The 26,016-nt window shown below is 47.5% G+C and overlaps 1 long non-coding RNA gene across 1 annotated transcript in view; it reads right to left on the reverse strand.

Annotated features, from left to right (window-relative positions):
• LOC126999919 (uncharacterized) overlaps nt 1–26,016 on the reverse strand; it is a 99,962-nt gene that overhangs the window by 67,435 nt on the left and 6,511 nt on the right. The window contains exon 2 of the long non-coding RNA XR_007753662.1: nt 25,647–25,696. This is a non-coding gene — a long non-coding RNA (uncharacterized LOC126999919). The remainder of the gene's footprint in view (nt 1–25,646; nt 25,697–26,016) is intronic.

The raw sequence follows: 26,016 nt of genomic DNA on the forward strand, positions 1-26,016 counted from the left end.
AACCCCCAAAATGGCGCTTAATGAATGACCAGAAATGTGCTTCATGCAGGATCAGATGCGGGAGTCTCCTTGGATCACATTTTTGGAATACAAGCATTAGTCAAGACGCCGAGACACCCAACGCACCCACCCCCGCCAGGCACGTCCTCCTCCAACCCTTTCCCTGGCTGAGCTTCGGGCATCGAGGAGTGACCGATCCAACATGGACGAATAGATGGAAAAGAAAAACTTGCATAGACGACGAAGCTAATGATCGTGTGATGGACGGGTAAGAAAAATGATTGCCATGAAGGTAGAAGGAAAATGTGAAGAGAAAAACCTACACAGACGCACGTGCAAAAAAAAAAATCCGTCTTATTCTGTCATTTATCTCTTTACATAACTGCTTCTCTCTGTCTCTGTCTCTGTCCGTCTCTCTCTCTCTCTCTCTCTCTCTCTCTCTCTCTCTCTCTCTCTCTCTCTCTCTCTCTCTCTCTCTCTCTCTCTCTCTCTCTCTCTCTCTCTCTCTCTCTCTCTCTCTCTCTCTCTCTCTCTCTCTCTCTCTCTCTCTCTCTCTCTCTCTCTCTCTCTCTCTCTCTCTCTCTCTCTCTCTCTCTCTCTCTCACACCCCACACACACTTGGGCAGAGGATGGTGGGGTGGCAGGAAAGGAAGGAGGGAGACAGGGGGTGATAGGGGGGTTAGGCAGGCAGGGACGGCAGGAGGAAGCCCCCGTGGCAGGCGTGTCGTGTTTACTGCTGCCGGGGACGAGGTACGCTGCCACAAACCCAGCGGGGAGGACCATCCGGGGGACGCCACACCCGGGGGCGTCTCCAGGTAACCCGAGATGATGCTCTATCACGCTCCTGCAGGTTGGAGGTGCTGGTAGTAGTGGTAGTGGTGGTGGGCAGTTGTGGTTGTAGTGGTGGTGGTGGTGTGGTAGTGGTGTATATTGGTGTGGTACAGTAGTGGTGCTGGTGGTAAAGTAGTGGTAGTGGTGGTGGTGGTGGGTATTTTATTTGATGTGAAAGGGTGGTGGTGGTGGTGGTGGTGGCAACTGTGGTAATGGTTGTGATAGCTGTGGTGACGATGATGATGATGATGTAGTAGTAGTAGTAGTAGTAGTAGTAGTAGTAGTAGTAGTAGTAGTAGTAGTAGTAGTAGTAGTAGTAGTAGTAGTAGTAGTAGTAGTAGTAGTAGTAGTAGCAGAAATAGTAGTCATTGTAGTCAGGTAATATTAATGATGATGGCAGAAAGAGATAACAGGCGAACAGGCTAAAGAATAAAAAAAAAAGATAAAACGGGATATGCTGAGAGACACAAAGAAAGAGAGAGACAAAGAAAGAGAGAGACAGAGAGAGGTATGAGGCGCGGTGAAGTGAGGCGAGGGGAAAGGAATGGGAGGTGACACGGAGAGGGACGAGGGCTGGTGACGGAGGCGATGAAGGCGCTAATGGAAGTAGAGGAGAAGGTGGTGGAGGTTGTGCTCGTAATGGAATTCATAGATCTTGATGGGGGAAGAGGAACAGGAGCAGGACGGGGTGGTGGTGGTGGCGGTGGTGGTGATGCAAGATCTACCCAACGCGGAGGCTAGGCTGGCGGCGTGAGGGCGACAGCTGGGAAAATGGAAACCAACTGGCGAGATAAAGAAAGCGCTGCTGGCATTAGTAATATACATAATTTTGGTGAATGCAGATAAGGTGGTGGCAGTGACGATAAGGAGGAAACGGGCCGCGTGCTGGGAGGTGGGTGGGGAGGGAGGGGGAGGGGAGGAGGGGAGAATAGGCAGAGACTGATGTCGGTGTTTTTAGTGTTAGTGTGTGTGTGTGTGTGTGTGTGTGTGTGTGTGTGTGTGTGTTTCATATATAGACAGACAGACAGGCAGACAGACAGACAGACAGGCAGACATACATGCATACATTCATACAGACAGACAGACGGACACAGGGAAACAGACAGGAACAGTTGATTTAGTTTAAAGCAATAATCCTATAATACCTAATTCATACATAACGCCTAAATTAGCTTTAAAATACAGTTAAGTGCACTGGAAATATCTGTCTAATATACCACCGGATACACATAACATTCCAAGTCTTTCAACATCACATCAGAGCTCGTCGTCCAGCCCAGCAGCCCCTTGCCCCCAGCCTCCTTCTGGCGGCAGCGCGCACACAAGCATCCTCCACACAACAGTCACTCCGGAGATTGGAATATTTTCTTCCAAATACGTGATCGGTTTCCCTACGCAGCCTTCAGTGGGTCGTCAGTCACGGCGGATAATATGGGAAGTGACGCACCAGTGTATGGCCGGTGTGCCCCCACCCTTCCAACGCGCCGAACACACACATACACAGACGCACAGGCTCCTCACCGCCGTGTGTACCCAGTGACAGACAACATGTGAGACGATTACAATGTGCAGCGATACTCAAACATACGTCTATCAAACATTAACTAGTAATCAAAGTGTATTTTCCCCGTAGAGTTACTCGTGTGCAGCGAATTCCCCCTTTCCGTTGCCGAGAAAAAGGCGGTGGAAGGTATTCAGGGGAAGGTGGAACCAATCCTTCCCTCCTGCCACCTCCGACGCCCGAACAATAGCCCGCTGGATGGCAGGTTATATGCCTGTACTATATGAAATTGAGGATTTATTAAGCTATTGTTTCCTCCTCCTCTTCCGTATATACAGCCCGACATTCCCGAGTCTGGTGGTGTTAGGGAGACGCCGTGAGAGTGTGTTATGTTCGTGTTTATGGGCGGAGTGAGGGACATTCTGGGCCAGCAGTGTGCTGTTCCACGGTCTGGGTACCAATATTTTTGGAAACGTCGTCGTGGCATGTCTGGGCGCCGTGCCGGAGCTTGCAAGGACGCCCCCCCCTCAACCCTCCCCGTCTCCTCCTCTACGGTGACACTCGCCTACAGCCTCCCAGGAAGGGAAGAACAGCCTCCTCTTCCTTCAGTCTTGAAATGATAAACAGAAGCTTAACTTTTGACATGTTGCATGGGCTTCGTTTTCACGAGGGCATTTTCCAGATAAGGCAGATAAACTTTGAATGTTCAGCGCCCATTCAACGAGTCGAGCGATAAGGACTCTCGAGATTTGATATTATAGATTCTCCATAGATCCTGAATGTTTTCTTTTTCTCTGATTTCTAGTTTCCTATTAATTCGTATACCTAAGAAGTAAGAATACCTTGAGGTTCATATTGATTCGGCTGTGGCGTCGCGAGAATTCAAAGCAGCAATCAACCACTCCGAGTCCCCTCACGACCGCGGGGCCGAGAAAAGACGTTGTGTAATCAAGGGGCCTTTCATGAGTGTAAAGTGAACCTGTTATTGGTTTGTTTAGTCTTGCCTTTAATCAGGTAATGCTCATGCTCGAAGCCGAGTCGTTCGGTGCTGGTTTAAGTTGACAGGGGCTACTTAAAATAATGCAAATACCCTATTGTTGCTTGTTTCTCCATGCAATACCTAACTTTATAGCTTTCTGTACAAATATGTGTGTATGTATGAATGTTTGTATGAATGTGTATGTTTGCATGTATATACGCACTAATATATACATACATATATATCATGTGTGTGTGTGTGTGTGTGTGTGTGTGTGTGTGTGTGTGTGTGTGTGCATATATATATATATATATATATATATATATATATATATATATATATATATATATATATATATATATATATATATATATATATATATATATATATATATATATATATATATATATATATATATATATATATATATATATATATATATATATATATATATATATATATATATATATATATATATATATATATATATATAGATATATATATAGATATATATATATATATATATAGATATATATATATAGATATATAGATATAGATATATAGATATATAGATATATAGATATATATATATATAGATATATAGATAGATAGATAGATAGATAGATAGATAGATAGATAGATAGATAGATATAGATATAGATATAGATATAGATATAGATATAGATATAGATATAGATATATAGATATAGATATAGATATAGATATAGATATATATATATATATAGAGAGAGAGAGAGAGAGAGAGAGAGAGAGAGAGAGAGAGAGAGAGAGAGAGAGAGAGAGAGAGAGAGAGAGAGAGAGAGAGAGAGAGAGAGAGAGAGAGAGAGAGAGAGAGAGAGAGAGAGAGAGAGAGAGAGAGAGAGAGAGAGATTCTTACGCCGATGACTCTACTCTGCATTACTCAACTTCTTTTAATAGAAGGCCAACTCAACAGAAACTATATGATTCCAGGCTGGAGGCTGGAGAACGCTTAACCTCAGACCTTACTATCATTTCCGATTGGGGCAAGAAGAACCTGGTGTCGTTCAACGCCTCAAAAACTTAATTTCTTCACATATCAACTCGGCACGATCTTCCAAACACCTATCCCCTATTCTTCGACAACACTCAGCAGTCACCTTATCCTACACCAAACATCCTCGGTCTATCCTTAACTCAAAACCTCAACTGGAAACTCCATATCTCCTCTCTCACTAAATCAACTTCCTCAAGGTTGGGCGTTCTGTATCGTCTCCGCCAGTTCTTTTCCCCCGCACAGATGCTGTCCACATATAGGGGCCTTGTCCGTCCTCGTATGGAGTATGCATCTCACGTATGAGGGGCTCCACTCACACAGCTCTCTTGGACAGAATAGAGTCTAAGGCTCTTCTTTTAATCAACTCCCTTCCTCATACTGACAGTCGCCATGTTCCCTCTCTCTCTATTCTCTATCGTTATTTTCATGCTGACTGCTCTTCTGAACTTGCTAACTGCATGCCTCCCCTCCTCCCGCGGCCCCGCTGCACTGGACTTTCTACTCTAGCTGATCCCTATACTGTCCAAACCCCTTATGCAAGAGTTAACCAGCATCTTCACTCTTTCATCCCTTACACTGGTAAACTCTGGAACTCTGTAAACTCCTTCGTTTGCATTTCCTCCTGCCTATGACTTCACCTCCTTCAAGAAGAGTGTATCAAGACACCTCTCCACCTGAAATTGACCTCTCTTTCGGCCACTCTCTACTTTTATTTGTTGTGGGAGCGGTGAGTAGCGGGCTTTTTTTCTACCCTCTTTTTGTTGACCTTGAGCCGTCTCCTTTGTCTTAAAAACACACACACACACACACACACACACACACACACACACACACACACACACACACACACACACACACACGCACGCACGCACGCACGCACGCACGCACACACACACACACACACACACACACACACACACACACACACACACACACACACACACACACGTACAAAAGATCCTCGTTATTATCAATTCCTATATATTCTAGCTTTGACTTCTTATATCGCAAACCTAAGAAAATTTCTTTATTAAACATATCTAGAAAATAATCGAGAGGTTGGAGATTTACTCAACGTAAGCCTCTTAGCGCCAGGTCATTGTTCCTGCAACCCACGTTACTGCAACAAAAAACACGAAATGAGGTGCCCCTCCTCGGACGGCAGCGACTCGTGGTCGTGGAGCATCGGTGGCGGAGGCGGCTTGAGGATCACGTATCAGTGCGGGGATCATTATCGACTGTATAGAGGAACTCGCAGCCTGAGAGAAGTCGGATCAATAACCTCAGCAGCATTCAAGAAACGACCGTAAAGCTTACGGCGTGGTACCTAACTCTCGGAAAGTGACCCATAAAAGTCCAAGCCACTATATTGCTTCGACTCCCCGCTATAGGGAAACATATAATATAAGCGTATATAAGTGAGAGTATCAAAGGGTGGACTTGTGGCAACCGCTCAGGGCAACCCAGAGCGTTTATGACTGGGCGTGCTGGGCCGGTAATGGCGGCGGCCCGCACCCACCGACTCACCGTGGAGACCTCGCCTCCCGCAGCTACACTGACGATCGTCAAATGCTGCCGCGGTGGGCTGCCTCGGCGGGCTGTGGAGTGGCGTGGATTTCTCTGGCGTGAAGGACTGACGGCCACAACTGCAGGATACGTCTCGGGTCGGGCACCTCGACTATGTCATACAGTCAACTCAAAAACATTTAACTAGAAAAAGGCATTCCGAGGTCCTAGTGGAAGCAGTCACTAACTAAGGTCGGAATATATTAGCCCTTCAGAACTTGTGAATAATTAAGATCGGCTGAGGCCTTGGCACTATCATCCTGCGAGTGACCATAAACCACCAGGGTGCCGGAGAGTGGAGGCTTGTGAGCAGATGAACTGTGATTGGCTGGTATTCGTCAAGGGCCGGACCGTGGCAGGCAGTTCATCAGTGACCGCAGGGGAGTGGGCGAGCGGGGCGCCGCGAGACCCGCCAGCGCCCTCCCCTGCACCGCCCGCCGCCCGTTGGCATGATTACTGAACATGTTCCTCGATGACCTGCTTAGTCACCTGTATCCTCAGGTTTGTATCTGTTGCACTTTGTCAGGTTTTCGTGCACAACATATTAGCGGCTGCTCGCTGCTCGCCCTCCAGGACCTGACCTACAGCTTCATCCTTACCGTCCGAGCCAGTAAGTCTCACGTACTGGCACCAAATAAACAACTCGGCAGACACAGGAAATTAATTAAATTGTTGTCTGGTAAGTAGTCCTGATAACATCAATAACTTCTGGTTGTAAAATTAAAAACACGACCGCTGCCGCCCCTCCCTCACACCCGCGGCCTCGGGCAAGGTAATCCAACACCGACTCCTGAAGGGGAACAAGAAGCAGCCGTGTACTGACTGCACCGTCACCTGCACCCAGAAGACGACCCCCACCCCCCGTATCTCTCTCTCTCTCTCTCTCTCTCTCTCTCTCTCTCTCCTTTCATCATTTCTACGCAAACATTAATATAAATTTCAGAGATGCGACACAGTGTTTGAGAGTTTCAAGTTTCAACGTGTGTGTGTGTGTGTGTGTGTGTGTGTTTGTGTCAGGAGTGCACACATCAGCCATCACTTAGACCTCGAAGACGTTATAAAGCAGGGGAAGCAGGGAGGAGGGGCAGGGGGGACGTGAGGGGGCAGGGGGAGCGTGGGGGGGGGCAGGGGGGGGTAGGCGCGGCGGGGACTCGGGTAATCTTAATGAAATGAAGTAACAGCCGCCACGCCATTAAAGTCCCGCTGGCATAGTCGGCGTTTTGACCGCTTGAGAGAGTTATTAGTTCCAGGTGGAGGAGCAGCCTTCCTCCACCCCTCCCTTCCTCCCTCACTGTCTCAACTGGACTCCTCCCAAAGCCCTTCATTTCCTTCACTCGTCTCGTTTTCTCTCCTCTCCTCTTCTTGCCTTCCCTCCCATCCCCTCCCCTATCTTCTCCTTTCCCCTTCCCTCCTATCTTTTATTATATTTTTCTCCTAACCTATTCTCTCATATCTTTTTTCATGACCTCTCCTCTCCTATCTTAACCTCTTCTCTCCCATCCCTTCCTACCTTCTCTCTCCCCTACCGCCCCTCATACAACCTACGTATAATACATGCTTTTACAGCTATCTATCTGTTAAGTGTGTTTAAGTCTTCGTTCTATGTACATTTATATCCAAATCCGTGTATTGATCAGCAGATGTATGTTTGTATGATTCTCTGCCCATATGTCTGTCTTTCTGTTTTCTCTGTCTGTCTGTATGTATGTATGTATGTCTGCGTGTCTGTATGTATGAATGAATGTATGTATGTACAGCATGTAGAGGTTTCCAATAACTCTCTCTCTCTCTCTCTCTCTCTCTCTCTCTCTCTCTCTCTCTCTCTCTCTCTCTCTCTCTCTCTCTCTCTCTCTCTCTCTCTCTCTCTCTCCAAGCCTATTTCACTGGAAGCAATAAAATCCATCAACTCGGTAAGGAAACGAAGCACACTGTACAAATCACAAACCGAATACATTTTTTTCCCCGTTTCGATATTGAGCCGAGCATCACAACGCAACAACAGATAGAGGAGTAAACGCTGGTCCACCCCACAAAGACACCCGGGGCCTCAGCCAACGCACGGTGCTGAAAACAATAAAGCATGCATTCTGGAGCCCACGCCAGCGGCATCACCACCGATTCGCTCCTCTGCGGTTGAATGTAATGATAAGTGTAGTGAAAGTAACGAAGAGTGTAGTGAAGGTGATGATGACCGTAGTGAGTGGAACGACGACTGTATTGAACGGTATTTAACAGCAGCTGTCACTAGTGAACGTGAATATGAGATAAACATAGATAAGTAGGCAGAAAGATAGTTAGCGATAGATACATATATGTTTAGAGGGAGAGATATTTAAATACTTAGATCGATAGATACAGATGGACAGACATATAAATAAAGATAAGACAGACAGATAGATAGACTGACAAAGATAGAGACAGACAGACAAACAGAAGAATCAGACAGACATAAAAGCAGACAAACAAATACACACAATGCCAGACTGACTGATTAACTGAGATACACATGAACAGACATAACAAAAAGACACAGACAGGCAGATACATAAACAGGGCTAGTGACAGAAAGACAGACAGACAGACAGACAAACAGACAGAGACGGAAAAGTAGAGAAAAACTAGCAGAGACAAATCAAATAACCAAAAACAGACAGACACTTACAGAGTCACATCGAGGAAGATAAAGACACTCAGATAAACATACAGCGGACCCTTGAGCTCCCTCCTTTACTGAAAAAAAAGACCGGACAAATGCATCATCACTCTGCGGCACCACGTGAAGGCGAGCGAGTCCCATCTTAAGGCACATAAGTAAATAAGAAGAAGAGGCGTAGCAGGTATAACCGGCGCACAGGTACACTGATTACAGGTGCAATAGGGTTAGCAGGTGTTACAGGACGCCTCGCCTCAGGAGCCGTCCAACACAACACAAAACAAATCACTCGCCCGGAATCTCCTCGTGGCAGTCTTTCCTCCTGGGGGGAATGAAGAGAAATCTGGTTTTCCGTCGTGGTGTGTTGGAGAGTAAACTGTGATAAAGGCGGAGGCGCAGGAAGAGGAATGTTGGAAGCCGCCGTGGAAAGCGTTCGTCCCTTCGCTTCTCGGAGACAGTTTGCATGCACGAACTATTTCTAACTACGGGCTGGTTAAACCTTATCAGCTTATCTTTGTATCAGCACTGCGGTCCTTGACGAGAATCTGTTCACTGTTGAGGCACATGACGCCGAGCTGTGAGCCGAGGCGAGGTGAGGCGGGGGGAGGGGAGGCAGGGCGGGGAGGGGCGGGGCAGCAGTACCCTGCCGCTCCGGGCCACAAATCTTCGCCTTTTTCTTGAAAGTGTGGCGGTGCGGGTTTTCCGTCATTTATCATGACTAGGGAACATGTGCCAAATAAATCAATCATGAACCTTTCTTAAGACTCCCCTGCCGGCCATGACCGAGGGGAAAGACACCAGATTCCTTCCGTCTTAAATTATCTTCCTTTTTGAAGAACGAGAAATATAAATCCATTAATGCCAACAAACTGGCGGCGGAGAAGAAGCGCGTCATCAGCACCAGCGACCGCCGCCTGTAGGGGGGGGCGGAATCCCTCCTCTTGACGGGATGGGGGATGCAAGAGGAGCACGTCAGCGACCAGCGACACAAGAAGAGGCATTAGCTGCTTTCCCTATGAGCGACATTTAAAACACACTTATTTCAACATTCAAGAACAAGACATATTCCCCGCCGTATGTGTTGGAGGTGCGGAGGGAGGCCTGTCGACGGGTCACCGCATGGGCCGCGACTCCAGGCACAGAAGGAAGAGGTATTCATGTAGCCTTCAGGAATGGCTTACTTATCTTTTATAACTTTTTTATAACTCACTCTTAAATCACATGTCACATGAACACGAATTTCTTTCTGTAGTGCACATCATTTTCTTATCGAAGACCAGTGAATTTCCCTCCAAAGGAAAGAAACCCTCGTGCAACAGTTTCTACTTTTCACAAGTAACAGCTTTTACTCAAAAGTACTATCTACATCCTTTTCATTCATTGTCTCTCCAAAGTTTTCAACAGTAAAGTAATCTCAACTCACACATCTCTTCCTTCACCATTAGATCCATCAGCGTGGGAACACCAGAGTCGTGCATACATGCGTCTTAACTTTAAACTACTTCACGTCACAGGTTGCAACATTCTGCAGACGAAACTTGACTCTGCTCCGTCGAGAGGGACGCAACAGGTCGTCCCGTATTATTGGAAAAGATAGTAAGTCATTCTTAGCTTCCCTGACAACACCTGGTGAGGGGAAGGAACCGTAAAGCAGACGCGTCCCTTCGTGACGATGGGTTGCTGTTTTGCCAGTTTATGAAGACCAACTGACGGCCCTGTGCGGTCATGTGGTCACCATTAGTTATTTTTTTTTCTTTTCATGAAACCACGATGGATACCAAGAGCTTCCTGTAGCCATGGGTGTGGCGTAAAGTAACTTCGAAGCTGAAACGAATAAAAACACACGTCGCCTTTTCATTTCAGGACACCCGGCCGGCAGTGACGGCGATGGCTGTAAAAAAATTCCCACTACCACGTGATTAACACGTTTATCGATGCATGATGTATTTCCGACCATTTCCAGGATGCCCTCCCTGCAAGGAAAAGTCTTACTATTAACGTGGAACCTGTTTCTTTTATTCGAAAATATTCAGTTATAAAAGCAAGGTTAATATCTAAATTCATAATTATTTCGTTCGTGTGTGAGCCCGACACAGCAAAGCTCCACGCATTAAGTTTTCAAAAATAAATAAATAAAATCCACGACTTATTTCCCGAGGAAGTGAACACACGTACGCGACTGTTGCCGCTAGTTGTTACAACACGCGTTGGCGTTTAGCGAGAAAACTAATTATGTCTTCACCTTGGACACACTTGGTCAGGTGCATCAACCTTTCCGCAGGCCAAGCAACGGACAGCCTCGAGCAGCTTTCAACACAAGTAGCAAATGACATTTATCGGTACAAAAACAATCTAATCACATCCTCGATGACTTCATTTCATCCGGGTCTGGCATGAGTACGAAACAACCCCCCCCCCCCCCCCCTCCATACCTCCTGCCTCTTCCTGCCTCCTGCATCCCGCCTGCCTCCGCCTCCCGCCTCTCTGCAGCGGGACAAACGCGTCTTGTTACGCCTCAAGTCGTAACTTTATATCAAACATGCTACACGTGTTGCCGACCCTCATCAACATTCACCCTTTACTGCAAGAGTAAAATGATCCTAATTTACATATAATGTCCAAAATTATCATTATTACGATCTTACTTTTGGCAAATATCACATTCCTAATTAGAGAATTTACTTTTATGACTTGGATACGTTTTGGAGCTGGATTTCTCCCCCGCGCAGAATCGGCCAATAAAGAACAACATATTATCTCGAGGGCCGAACTCTCTCCACTCAATGCCAAGATACCTCACTTTTACGCCCGCTCACCCAACCACACTCCCGCGCCCTTCATCAGCCCCACAGACATAGTTTCGCCACGGTGATTCTGACTGACAGTCCGTGCATGAATCAAAGTTTACTGCGCACGCGCTCTCGGGGGATCCAGCCTGATGACCAGCCCACGACCATGTCAGCCGACTGCGGGGTTGTCGGGGGGCGGAGCCTCAGCCGAGGTCGTGCGGGCGTATAGGAGAGGGCGTGGGCGGCGGTGCGGGCGGAGGGGAAGGCGCGGTACGACAGTGGAGGCGAGGGGGAAGGTATGATTATGGTGAAGGTGGAGTGTGTTATAGATGCACATGGAGATGTTAAAAGCGTGGGAAGGAGAGTGGCCTGAGGGCGAGGGTGTGGTAGGGTGTGTAGGGGTGTGAGGATGAAGAACAGTGAAAGGAGGTGAGGGACGGGCTAGATTATGTGGAAAGTGTTGAAGTGTTGAGGCTGGTGCTAAGGTGTGAGGAAGGAGAGGAGTGAAAGGAGGTGAGGGTCATGCTAGATTGTGCGGTGATGAAGGTGTTGGTGTGAAAAGAAGAACTGAGAATGTGAAGGGGATGTTTGAAGGGAATGAAGGTGGTGGTGGGTGGGTAGAGGAGTTAAAAATGGAGGCAGGGAGTATGGAGGGGGTGAGGGTGGTAGTGGGGTGACTATATAAAAAAAAAAGGTGAGGGTGGTACTGAAGGGTATGGAGAGGATGAGAGACCTGGTGGGGTGGATAAAGAGGATGAAGGTGGGGGGGGGGAGATGGTACAGGAGGATGTGTGTTGCGTGGGGAGGATAAAAAGGTTTAAGGAGATAAGTGTGACGCTGGTATAAGGAGGATGGTCACTGCATCGCTGGAAGACTCAGAAGAGTTTAATATCAAAACTTAATTAACAATGGTCGGATTAGTATTTGATTATAGCTTAACATGGGAAAGAAGGAATAAACGTCGGGGGGGAGGGATTTCTTATGTATACGGAATTCTCATGTGTGTTAATCTTCAAGGAGAGGCTCAGGTGTGTCGCAGGTAAGTCATATCAGCACTTAAGCTTCAATGGCGTCCTGGAACATTAGATCTTTTGTTAAATACACAAAGGCAGCTGAGAACCAAAGAAGTTTTTATGCTGTATCACCGCCACCCACCTGCCCTTGTTTCTCCAGCCAGCCATCCACCCAGCCCACTAGCTATCCCCCTTCCTTCTCCCCCTCCCCATCCACCCACGTACCCACTCACCCATCACCCTGTCCTCCTGTCTGCCACATAGAGCAACAGTTTCAATCACGCAGTACAAGTTAATCTTCAAAACAGAGCAACAGGAGCCGTCAAGGAGCCGTGCCCGGAGGTACATCTGACGGGGAAGAGACAAGGTAATCTGCGAGGCCAGACCGGCGTGGAAGACTCGACCTTGTTTACCCTTACGTTTGGCGGGCGGGCGGCGAGCGGGGACTGACTGGCGGCGTCCTGGTGTTGTTACGAGAATAGACCACTCAATCTTGGGTCTTGGCGGGTGAGCACGTAGCTTTATGGGGATGTCTCATGAAACGAATAACGATGCAATATAGAATACGGTTGTATATAACACTGAATGCCCTTTGTGAGAGGGGTGAAGCGAGGGGCACCCCGTCTCCGGCCAAGGAGGGGCGAGGGGCTGGCCAGGTCCTCGCAGCCTCAAATCAATTACCGGCGTCCGGGATGTATTTATTTAGCAGGGATACTACATCAGCGTGAAGGAGAGGCGCGCCACGTCATTTTTTGCAGCATTTCCTAGCTTCCTGACCCTCTGCGCCGGGTATTCTGCCGAGGCCAATTCGCGGTTAACCATCTTGTTTGTGGTTTAGTTTACGGGCCACATGACGCGTCCGCAGCACCAGCTAGAGGACGAACGACAGGCAAGAGGCACGGATGTGATAAATAAGGAAAATAGGGGAGAGAGACAGCCTCAAGTTGGACATTCATCCTCCCGCGGGCAAGTCAAGGTCCGTATTCACACCATCTTCATCCCCGTTATCTCGGCGGAGCATCAACACTCAAAGTCAAGTGTAAGGAGATATGATCGATTTATTGCGAGAATAAAGATGAGGTGGGAGAGTGGGAGGGCCCCGCGCCGCTGATTAATTGAGCCTCACCTCCGCCTTTATTTCTGGGGATCAACCGTGGCTCCATAAATTTAAGGACATAGTGAAAGGTACCAATCACCTTTAGTAATATTTTGCAATTATTTTGTAAGCGAGCGCGGGTGAGTTGCCATCTATCACATAATTGCAATAACGAAGCACGGCGCCAGACGGTGACCTGAGGGGGAGACTCGCCCGCTGGTCAGCTCTCAGAATATATTAACGGATTAACATATAAAATTGAATTTCTCGCACAAGATGAACGAAAGGTAATCCGTACGTTCGGCGCAATGAGGTAAATATAAACACCGAGAAGGCGAAAATTATGTGCAATTAGTTTTTCCAACCAAGATTCAAATTTTCCTTACGCAGCGGATAAATTCTTCAGAATTTTTGTGTTTATGCATAATATTGCGAGGGAAGATAGAGGCCGAGGCGAGACCGGGGCGGGGCTGGGCGGCGCAAGATATTGGCCCAATAAAACGATAGCGGAGCCGCTGCAGGTGGGCCAGGAAAAAAAAGGTGGAGGATCTTGCCAAATTATTTGACTATTGCTGAGGAGCGAAGGACTCTAAACGCCTCTCACAATGGTTGATTAAAAACAGGTCTGTCAAGTCTTTTTAATGTCAAGTTTGTCTCGTGCATGGAAAAGCCCTGACACGGCCGAGCCCAGGCTGAGGGACCTTGCCCTATCGGCTGAGGCGAGTCAGCACCGGCACCCGGACGGACTCCACGGCGGCCACCATGGAAGAGTAGAACTATGCATACTGAGGACCATGAAGAGAAAAGTGTCCGTGTCAGCGCGACGTTGAGCTGGGGCCACCTTGACAGGCATGACGATCAGCGTCATAACCTAGAAGTCGAGGTTACCGCCTAGAGGACGCGGCGGGGAAGGGAACACTCCAGATTGCTTAGTTTACTTCCTATACTTCCATGGAGTCGCACCTCAATGAAAATACTAACCTAAAAGATTTTACCTCAGTTGCTGTTAAAAAGACTCCTCCAACCACCAGACCGGCGCTCCTCATGATGCATTCTTTACTTTTTTTGCGGTGACGGGCCGGGGAGCCTTGTTAGCTACATAATAGTTTTGAAACCGCGATGATTGATCCCAAGTGTAAGCGGTACTTATTCTCGTGTACCTGTGATGGACAGGTATGTAAAGTGGACGACCGCTCCATTGTGGCGGTGACCACATGCTCCACTCAAGGTTACCAGTCTTATTCATTAAGCAAGTATGGCCTGTCTCATACCGCGCCGCGGGGGCTGCCATTGGCCGAGGCTTCTAAGCCTTTATGGAACCTCCATCGGTCGGCTGTCAAGCGTACATTATTGATTCTCCTATAAAATGCACAGTAAATTTGCAAGTTTTGTAATATTCTTGATCATAAAAGAAATGGAGCTCTCCTTTATTAAGAACTACATTTTCCTTAGAGCTCACATAATTTTAAGTACAAGGCCACACCTACATATCAGTGCAAAAAAAAGATAGACTGAAACATTTCATAACATTCCAGCTGAGGAATAAACTTTATCTAGACTGTCTGAAAATTCTTTATTAGACAGTGTGATGGAATGCGGCCCCGCGGGGTGACGGGCAGCGGCTGCGGGGAAAGCAGGTGCGTGGGGATGGCGGCAGCAAGTGTACATGACAGGTAAGAGACGACGGCACTCAGGTGAGCCGGGGAGGAGGATGTGCGAGTGACGGAGCGGAGCAGGTGAGGACGGGGAAGAGGACGACACGAGGAAGAAAACTCGGTAATCCATCCACTGTGGAGGCCACTTGGCTCGGGCTGACGGACATTGTATAACTTTTTCATGCAGGGAGGCGCCCGACCTTCCTTTACGCCAGACGAACGCTCACCTGATGCTGCAGAAGAGTTCGAGGCACACAAACACCAAGAGAAACTTTAGCATTACCATAAAGAACAACATATTTAAATCCACACTCACCACTACCCACGTGCTGTCCTGAAGACCACCCATCAACCCGGACTCTAGAAGAAGCTGTACAGCGCAAGTGAAATCAAGAATGAGCTCCGGGGGGCAGCATGAGCCAATAATAATGGCGCCACTATAAACAATAGCCTGCGCGATGACGGGCTCGGACCGACCATCAGGCCCATATGGATTAGCCTACCGGCGCTATAGGCCACACGTAAAAAAAATAAAAATTCCCAAAATGCACAAAATTATTATCCTTATACAAGAAATTCTACGGACGCTGGTTGAAGGCGAATACGATGATAAAGTAAACCATGATTAAAACCTCAGCACGCCAATACATGTTCATCAAAAACGGTACTGCCAAGAAGCTACAAAAGGCCAAACATAAACTAACACATTTATTGAGAAGGTAAAAGAGAAAATACTTAAACTGAGGAAACGAGGGAGCAAAGTCAACAACATACGCGGCCCTCTGAGGAATGCTGTGCTACCTCAGCCTTACTGTCTCAGCTGGACGCCGCCAATTAGAGGTGACGATAAACTACTGAGTGGCGGAGACCAGCACGGAGCAGTAGGTAAGGATGGGGGGGGGGAGGTGAGGAGAGCTGTGATGAGGGGCGAGGGAGAGGTGATGATGATGTGGGGTGAAAAGAGGTGGTGATGGTCAAGGGTGAACGAGAGGTAGTGATGATGATGATGAGGGGTGAACGAGAGGTGATGATAATGAGGAATGAGAAGAGGGTGATCATTATGAGGGTAGGGGAGAGGTGATGAATGGTAGGGGAGAGGTGATAATGATGAGAAGTGAGGAAGAGGTGGTAATAATCAGCAGTGAGGAAGAGGTGGTGATGAAAATGGTGGGACAAGGGTGGAGAGAGACGGGGAGAATGAATATGAGGGGGAGCGGAGGAGAGGGAGCTAATAGGTGGAGTTGTGACGGGAGAGGGTTGTGCCGAGGTCAGGAGGGGAGGGGAGGGGGTATGGTGACGGTGAAGGGGTGAGAGGGGAGGGGGGAAGGAGGTTAGCAGAAAGCTCGCCTCATTAACTAAGGGAAACAGATAAGTTATCGCCGCGGCTTTACGAGACGCAGTGAATTAGACTTGATTCCCCGCGCATTAATCTACTTCGCATCGCTTGCCGTAAAGATCAATGGAGATTAAATGACAAGACAGGAAAAATGTTAAAAAAAAAAAAGATAAATGTTCAACAATGTAAATGAAGTTATTGTTCGTGGTGAGAATGATAAAAAAATAAATACAATAAAAAGTTGCTTCATAACAAGGCGGATTATTTCTTATTTTCGAGGCGTGGAAAAAGTTCTTGGTAAACATGAAGACGGTGAAGGAGGAGAACAAGGCTCGTACCGGCGGGGGAAGTGACTCGAGGGATATCCAGTTCTTTTATACTTACTTTGTCCGGCGAGCATTGGACTGATATCCCGAGATTTACGAGGGAAATAAAACCTCCCAGCACTTCTCTGCCGAGTGAGATGTCCTGCTCCGGGCCGCGGGGAGCGAAGGCAAAAACTGGCATACATCTTGCGGAGCGGGTCATCACAGGAGTCAGCGAAGATACCTCAAGATAGAGCGAAATGCTGCGACGGGAACGACGGACGAATGTCTAACTGAAAGGTGTGTCTCAGCGGTGACCTCGTTTGGTGCGGGCTAGGTAATGCACTGCTCAAGTACCTGGTTTTATGGCGGCGTGCAAAAAAAGGCGCATTCACTTTCCTCTTGGCCGTGCAACACACCAGGAATCATGGCAGCATCACGACTCACTGAGCAGCGCCGTTACCTGGACCCTTCTCCCCCTCCCCTCACCTCCATGTTCAGTCTGAGCCGAAGTCTTATCCAGCAACCCACTAGTAAAGAGACGACTCCCGTACTGTTGAGCTGAGCTTTCATTTTTGCAACCGGACTTCCGTTAATCCGTGGCGTCGGACGGTGAGGTGTGAGCGTGCTGCCTCTGGACAAGTGCACGCTAGCCAGCAATCCATTCACCTCCAATGTAAGTTGCAATGGAAAAACAAACGTATGTTGCTACCAAGGATTTTGAGTCTATTTACCTTCGCTTTTTGCTTGTGATGAATTTGTTGAATACGATCCCAAGGCTCAGAGCTAATTTTGTGATGCCGTTCTCCATCACAAGGAGTGTCAGAAGGGCTGATGGAGAAGCGACGATCAGTCTCATATACCAAGAACTTAGACCTACGTACTCGGAGCAAATAGCCAAGTCTGCCTCATCACGTTCAATTTTGTCTAATGCCCGTAATATGTTTGGGGTTTAGACTGGCTGGCCCCACAATCAAGATCATGCACAGTCAATTTTATCACAATAGTTTTCAATTTACAATGACACGAGTTGCTGAGCCATTCCTGCAACACCCCACCACAACCCCCATCAGTTGAGTGTTGGGGGACGATGCTAGGCGGGGAAACCAGCACACTGCTTCATAAAGTAACCTACTCATGCTATTTGTTCCTTCTGTGGTAACAAGAAGATTTTTAATCAATCTCTTGCTTGCTTAAGACATGTGATCCTAATATATTTTAACGCAACATCAAAACGACAAATTTGCTTCTTCTTGAAGAGAATGTGTCTTAGTTTATTTCCTCTACACTGCAAGAAGCGCTCCCTGCCCTTAATTCTTGAGGTTAATTAATCCTTTTACCCTCCTCAGCAATACGAACGTACAGGTGAAATAACAGAATTCTCTCGCCCTACTTCAATCACGTAAATTACACTTGCCTCCTTCATCTCAACAAAAAAATCGTAATCTCTCCCTCCCTCTTATACATAAGGAACAAGGTTCTTGACGAGGGCGTGGTAGGGGAGCACCTGCCGGGCGGGCGGGACTGACAAGGTGACTCAAACAAATCAAACATTATCTTTAAAAAGATTCAAGAAAAGTCATAAATGTATGAGCGATATCCTAAAGAAGTACACCACAGGAGTTATTGCACACATTAGCAATCATGAGTGTGTCGTGTCACTAAATCCTTGAGTTTCACTGTTCACATCCCCTATCAAAAAGGAACTCGAGGCATTATTTTTTGTAATTTGCTCTTTCCCACTCTCCCCTCGTGCGTTGGCCTTCCCTCTCCCAGGTGTGTTCTCTACGTGACTGTAGGAGGATGCTCGGGCCTCCCCTCCTACATCCGCCCCACGCCACCTGCCGGGACCCAGGCGAGGGGCAGCAGGGGGAGGAGTGATGGGATACGGACAGGGCAACAGTCCCCTTCACTTTTAAGACTGGTCCCTCCGCCCTTCCCAACCATTCCTCCACCTGACTGCAGACTCCGATACGGCTCCAGATCACCCGAAGCTCCCTCGTGCTGATGGAGGCGCTTATGGGGTCGCCTCTGTTCTTTCTCTTCAGATAAAAGAAGGACCGAAGAAAATTACTGAACACCTAATTTTAACTGCATTTAATATCCCTCAGCGTTTAGTCATCACCACGTATCTACCTGAATCTTCAAAAAAAATATCCTTGATTTATTTTTTCCCTTCGTCCATTCCCTCCCTTCGCCCTCTCCCCACATATCACTCTTTATACCTCACTTACTCTCTGCCACTCCCCCTCCCCGCCGCCACCCCCCGGCCCCGGTGCAGGTGGGTGTGTCTCCCGAGCGGGGTGAGATGTGACCATCCCTCACCGTGACGCGCCTGATGCGGGTTCATTACGACCCAGTAGGCACACCGCTGATGGAGCACGCAGCGCCCCCGCCCGCCACACGCCCCCTCGCTGCCTGAAGCCGAGCAGGGACGGATGGAGTGCGGGAGAGAGGACGAAGAGAGAAGGAGGGGAAAAAATGGAAGAGGTAGGAATATCAGGCGGCAGGGAGGTAGAGGAGGAGTAGATGGAGTGTGAAGAAAGAAGAAAAGAAGGAGAAGGAGGAGGAGGAGGAGGAGGAATAGGAGGAGGAGGAATTACCAAACAGAGATTATCTTTTAGGGAAAAAATAGGAAATCGGACATAAGGAATCAAGACTATTTAGTGTATATGTGCATGTGTGTATGTGTGGTGTGGTGTGGTGTGGTGTGGTGTGGTGTGGTGTGTGTGTGTGTGTGTGTGTGTGTGTGTGAGAGAGAGAGAGAGAGAGAGAGAGAGAGAGAGCGGCTATAAGGGGAATGAGGAAGAAAGAAGGGTGCGGAGACAAATTAGCAAGAGGAGACTGAGAGAAACTATCCCGGAAAAGAGTAAAAGGAAAACTATAAACAAGGGAAGGAAAGCTGTGTAGAAGAGAATGTAGCAGAGAGAGAGAGAGAGAGAGAGAGAGAGAGAGAGAGAGAGAGAGAGAGAGAATGATAAATAAAGTGCTATTACACACTTCCTTACTGTTTACGCGTGCGTGCGTGCGTGCGTGTGTGTGTGTGTGTGTGTGTGTGTGTGCGATCGCGAGCGCCTGGGTTCGAATCCTGGCCTGGCCACTCTGCGCTCAGCCCATGCAACCAGCTGTTCATGCACTCTTTCGAGGCTTTTCGATAAAAAAAGTACCTGGGGAAACCTGGGGAAAGTATACTATGGTAACTCGGATGTTTCACTTGCCCAGTGTTCCAGGGCAATGAGTTCTCACCCACAACAGGCTAAAGTGTCAATGGCACAGAGATGAGCACCGAGGCCATGCGCAGCTACAGCGTATGCCCCGAACTTTAACTTTACTTTCCCTACAGTGTTACCATTACCAAAATTTACCATAAAAAACTGGTACTATAATAGCCTTGCCTGCAGTTTTAACAAAAATAAAATGCCCCCAGTTACCCATGCAGTGTAACCAACACCACATTCCATCTCGGCTTTTCTTGAAGTGTTACTAAAATCATTCCAAAAGTCTTAGCATCAAATTTGTGCATTATTTCCCAGAGCTAACAACAGACCTAGTTATTCCAGTAGTGTTAATAGCACTAATAACAGGTCTGAGCCACCCCTGCAGTTACCAACACAAAAGCAGCTCCTAGCCATGTGGTTCGAAACAAATGTTGAGAACCCACCTTGTTCACCGAAGCTCCATACTCAATCCATCTTTTGCATAATTCAGTTACATAGTCAAGAAATACATTATTATACAACCATTCAGTATAAAATTACGGGTACAGTACATGTATGCACGTATTTATGGTCTGGGACAGACAACTTCAGAATCACTTCGGTTTCCCTTCTAAAGTACTAATGGTCTCGTTTCAAGGCAAGCACAGGAGAAAGATAATTGCTATTTATACTGCATCTTCTTGCTCTAAATACAAAAGCAAGAAAACTGCTCCATTCACACTGCATCTCCTTTCCCTAAGCACAATGTCAGGAAAACGAAGCAAAAGCATTGTGTTACGAGTGAACGCAAGTTCTTAGGCTGGCGGCGGGGAGGAATGTGTGATAATGCACCGGGGAAGAGCAGCACAAGCATGGCCATTGGAGGACGGCCTCTGAGGACACTCCTTGCACCCCTTCAGGAGGAAGTAATACCACCACTCCTCGGCCCCTCAGACAGCCCAGAGTGTGCACGGAAGCAGCCTAGTGTACGGGGGAGTGGGAGAGAGAGGGCGAGGCGCTGACACTAATACTGGGTAAGAGGATGTACAAAATGTGGAAGAGCTTGGTGCCTACACACACTGCATGGCCGGTGGATGTGTTTACTGCCAGAGTACAAAGTAATGTTAAACATTATTAGCTTTGTTTGTCTGCGGCGCGCACCCGCTGTGTGTGTGTGTGTGTGTGTGTGTGTGTTTATGTGTGTGTGTGTGTGTGTGTGTGTGTGTGTGTGTGTGTGTGTGTGTGTGTGTGTGTGTGTGTGTGTGTGTGTGTGTGTGTGTGTGTGTGTGTGTGTGTGTGTGTGTGTGTGTGTGTGTGTGTGTGTGTGTGTGTTTATGTGTGTGTGTGTGTGTGTGTGTGTGTGTGTGTGTGTGTGTGTGTGTGTGTGTGCGCGCGCGCGCACGTGTATCTTGGCGGGTGTGCATGCTTTATAAAGAAAGTGAATTCGTAACACTGGGAGCATTATTGTCTCCTCTATGACAGGCCGCTATGTGTACTGAACTTGCAAACATTCCTTATCAATGGTATACATTGGTGATGGCCAAAATTAACTACTGTGCCAACATTATCATTTTCAGATTGGCATGCAGCAGATCATACACCTACGACAAAGGCCCTTGCAACTTCCAGCCGTAGCAATGTGCTAAGCAAAAATTTCCTGAAGGCTGAGACCCAGACCCAGCTACCAATCACGCGCCACGGCTGGCATCATGCTGTATGGTCACCCAGTATCCTGCCGAGTATCCAAAGATCAAAAAGTGCACACAACACAAACTGTTGTAAAATTAAATTATAAAATATTAAAGGAGAAGTTATATTTTATACTTGTGTTATTATGCCTTCACACAAAAAAGACACATATACTTTAAAGTACGTTTAATATGCAATTGTTTTTAAGTCGGATAACTACATTTGGTGAGGTGGTTAAGGCTCTGAAACCAAAAGCTTGTTGTTACCCCGCGGAGGATGGAGAAACAAGGTGACGAGTCCAGAGACCAGCCGTTCCCTCACACTTCTCCCATACACCACCACCGTATCATGCACGAGTCTAGCTCGTGCAATAATGGGTACGTACATAATATACAGATATCTACAAACAAAACATGTTGACATACCTGCACGTGAATACCCACATACATACGAATGTAAATGTATATTTATATGCATAAACATACAAATATACATACATACAAAAAAACATACGTATACACATACTCGTGCATGCCTACACACACGGACAGATGAACGGACAGATAGGGTCGCCCGTCCCTGTTAATCACTCGGTAATTGGTGTCCCGGCTCTGCGTGCATCCTGGGCCACGAGATTTACACAGTGAGCCCCGCGCCCCGCCGTCTGCCGACTGGGCGGGGCGCGCTGCTCCCCCTGTAGGGCGCCTCAATGGCCCCGCCTCACGACAACGCGTAACTAATAATTAACCTTCCCGAGGGAGACACATGCCCTGCAGCCAACATGCATCCCGTTACTTTGCCCCGCCACGACGCTGCTTCAAAAGGACAACTTTATAAAACGCGGCTCCACATCAATTTGGAAAAAAAGGCTACATGATTAAAGGTTTCTTAACCACTCGTAATATTGCACTCGCAAGTCACACAACACACACACACACACACACACACACACACACACACACACACACACACACACACTCACTCACTCATCACTCACTCACTCACTCACTCACTCACTCACTCACTCACACACACACACACACACACACACACACACACACACACACACACACACACACACACACACACACACACACACACACACACTCATACATGTAAGTGGAGATACAGATAGAGAGATAAATAGATTGCGTGAGGAAAACAAAACTTCTGTCAATAACGTCTGGACAAGGACGAGGTGGTCAGCCACACCAGCTGTATGGCGAGCTATTTGTCAGCCAGTACGTGCAGGCGACGGAGGAGGAGCGGGGGCGGGGGGGAGGGGGAGTGACACGTGGCTCCTCCCGCGGCCAATAGTAATGAACTTGTCGCGGGGAACGGAAGCCGGTAATGCGAGGGTTATTTCTCCAGGGGCAGCATGACCCCGACGCTCCCCGGGACAGTTATGAGGGAAATTTGTTTGTTCTTCCCTTTAATTGACATTCCCAAGCCCAATTATGGATCACGAACGACTATTCCCGCGACGAAAGAGTCTCCCAAACCACTGAACGCTAACGATAATGGAGAGAAATGTCCAATATCCATTCTGAAGCAGTTGAGAAGTGAGAGAATGACGAGCACTCTCCTGAACGCTATCGACAATACATTTTAAGAACGACCTGATGGAGTGGCGCACCGAGACTGATGGCGCGGGTCCCACTAATTGACGCCTTTCCTTTATTAGCAAGCAGGCAAGCAAGCAAGAAAGCAACGCCAGTGACCCCAGCGCTGCCGTGCCTCCGTATTTATTATTGTCGAGATGATTGATGCGCAAACTAGCCATAAAAACTCTCTCCTCTTGAGCCGCCCAGCGAGGTGATTACCAGCGCGCTGCGAGGCGGTACTTTCTCGGCACAAACAAAAAGTGAAAAACTGTTGTCATCTATTACTAATGATTGATGGCTCCCAAGCTTCGTTATGAAACACTGTCGACCACCGTCCGCACCGAAATTATGCGAGCTAATGAGTAGCCGAGGCAGCGGAAAAAAAACTAACGTAGGGACGAGGAGGATAACGTGATATTTGGATACATGAAAATACGAGAACTTGAAAAAGCACTGAGGGAAGAAAAATAAAACTAAGTAGCGTGGAAAATACGAATAAAGCGCATCATATAATTTCAGACACGACGATGACTTTATCTCTGGCTTCCCCGTAACCTCTTCACCTCCAGCCCTTCCCTCCTCCACACCACCTGCCGCAGAAGCCCCGAGGCCACACCTGCCACGGGCGTCGGTTCCCCGGTGTCAAGGCGTCCTGCTGCGCCCCGCCAGCCGTCGCCAGCACCAGCGGCCCCCAGCCTAAAGTCTCCTTCGGGACGGGGAGGAAATGGCCGCCATATCTCATGACATGCTTCGAAACACACGGGCCCCACCAATATTTACGACAGGGATTGGAGGAAATATTCAGGGCATACATCACGGCCGTCTTTATGACACCCGACAGGTCTGGCCAGATGAGTGATGGTGTTGTTGTCGATGTGCGTCAAGCTGTTGATGGAGGGAGGAGGGAGGGTGACTTGTCGGAGGGAACCATCACTCACGCCGGAGAGAAAGGAGGGCGGCTGCTGGGGTGTGAGATTAAGGGCAGTAAAGAGAAGATACGGCGGCGCCCAGAAAATTTGGATGAAAATGAAAAGGGAAGGACAGCCGTGATAAAACACACACACACACACACACACACACACACACACACACACACACACACACACACACACACACACACACACACACACACACACACACAAACAAACAAACAAACAAAAACACTTTCTTCCTCGTGTTTGGCGTAAATATCCAAAAGAAACTAAAGAAAAAACAGATTGGGTTAACAGCAACACGATATCTCTCTCTAAAAAAAAAAATAATAAATAAAATAAAAACATAAAGTAGGTGCAATAAAGGTTTTAGTTAAGACGAGCGATTGACTGAAGGAGAAAACAGGACAAAAAAAAACATACAGGATAATTGATAAAAAAGTAACGACGATAAGAATAAAAATAAGAATAATAAGAAGAAGAAGGATACAAGAAATAATACCACCATACAACCTCAAATTTCAGAAACACCGAAATATAGAGCACTTGTCACCCACCCACCCTCTTTACCACCCCTCCTCTACTCATCGCGAAGGTGCTGGAGGTGGTAAGGCGCGTTATGGGTGGGAAGCTTAAAATATAGGAGAAAGCCGATGAGTATGACAGGGATGGAGATGAGTTTGTGGGGAGGAGGAGGAGGAGGAGGAGGAGGAGGAGGAGGAGGAGGAGGAGGAGGAGGAGGAGGAAGAGGAGGAGGAGGAGGAGGTAAACAACAATGACAATAACGAAATCAAAGACAATGACTCGAAAAGAAAAGATAGAAAAAAATGCTATAAGGAAAAAAAATGAGGCGACGAAGAAAAGGTTTGGATTAATAAAACGTCAAGTAAAAGTTTCAAGAAGTAGCGCAAAGTATGGAACACGAAACACCTGACTAAACAAGCACTCATTTGCCTGCAGGTACCGACAACACCTCATACATTGCATAACTAATCTGAAGCAAATGAGAGCGTTGTACCCTAAACTACCCCTCAAACACATTAACCTGACAAAGCTCTCGTACTTCACACCCTCTGACGACGCTGGTTAAGTTGATACCTGACGAAGCGCGCCGCAGACCTCCGTAAAGGGAAGGTTAATGGGTAACTAGACGCTGCGTTACGGGAGCACTCGCCGCGGATGATAAACGGCGGAGGGTTACTTACAGGAGCTGATGTATGATGAGGAGCTACCTAAATGGGCTGATAAACTGTCCCGTAAGTACTTCGCGGGATTGGTATATTATGAAGGAACTACTTATGAGCCTTGATTAATTATAGGAGGGAAATAATTACTGGTGTTGATAAACTATGAGGTAAACACTTAAGAGGCTGATGTGATGGAGAGGAAATAGTCCTACGGGGTCGGGGAGGTATGAGGGAGTGTAATTATGAACGGCTGATTCACGGAGGGAAGAGTACTTACCTGGGCGTCCTTCTTGTTCTGTTTGGGTCGACAGCAGGTAACTCCATCACCTGGAAGAAAAAGGGAAGGTTTGATATTTAATAAAGTATCAAGCACATAACTACAAGCACTATGGGAAAATTACACATCCTCGAGAACCCACCCCTCGCATCCCATGACGTGCCTTTTTGCATCTATGGACAATATCTCCCAAAGCAATGTGGCCGCTGCACGCTTATTCTCAGATCCAAAAGACAAGTTTGATCGTAACAATTCCACGTCTCAGTGAATAGCTTAACACCGCTTTCCCATTAGGAAGAAGCGGTAATGTTGGAGTGCATCAGTGGCTATGGGTATCTGCAGGCTGTCATAACCTATTAAATGAGTCTTA

This window comes from Eriocheir sinensis, chromosome 17 (genome assembly GCF_024679095.1).
Source record: "Eriocheir sinensis breed Jianghai 21 chromosome 17, ASM2467909v1, whole genome shotgun sequence".
Taxonomy (NCBI): domain Eukaryota; kingdom Metazoa; phylum Arthropoda; class Malacostraca; order Decapoda; family Varunidae; genus Eriocheir; species Eriocheir sinensis.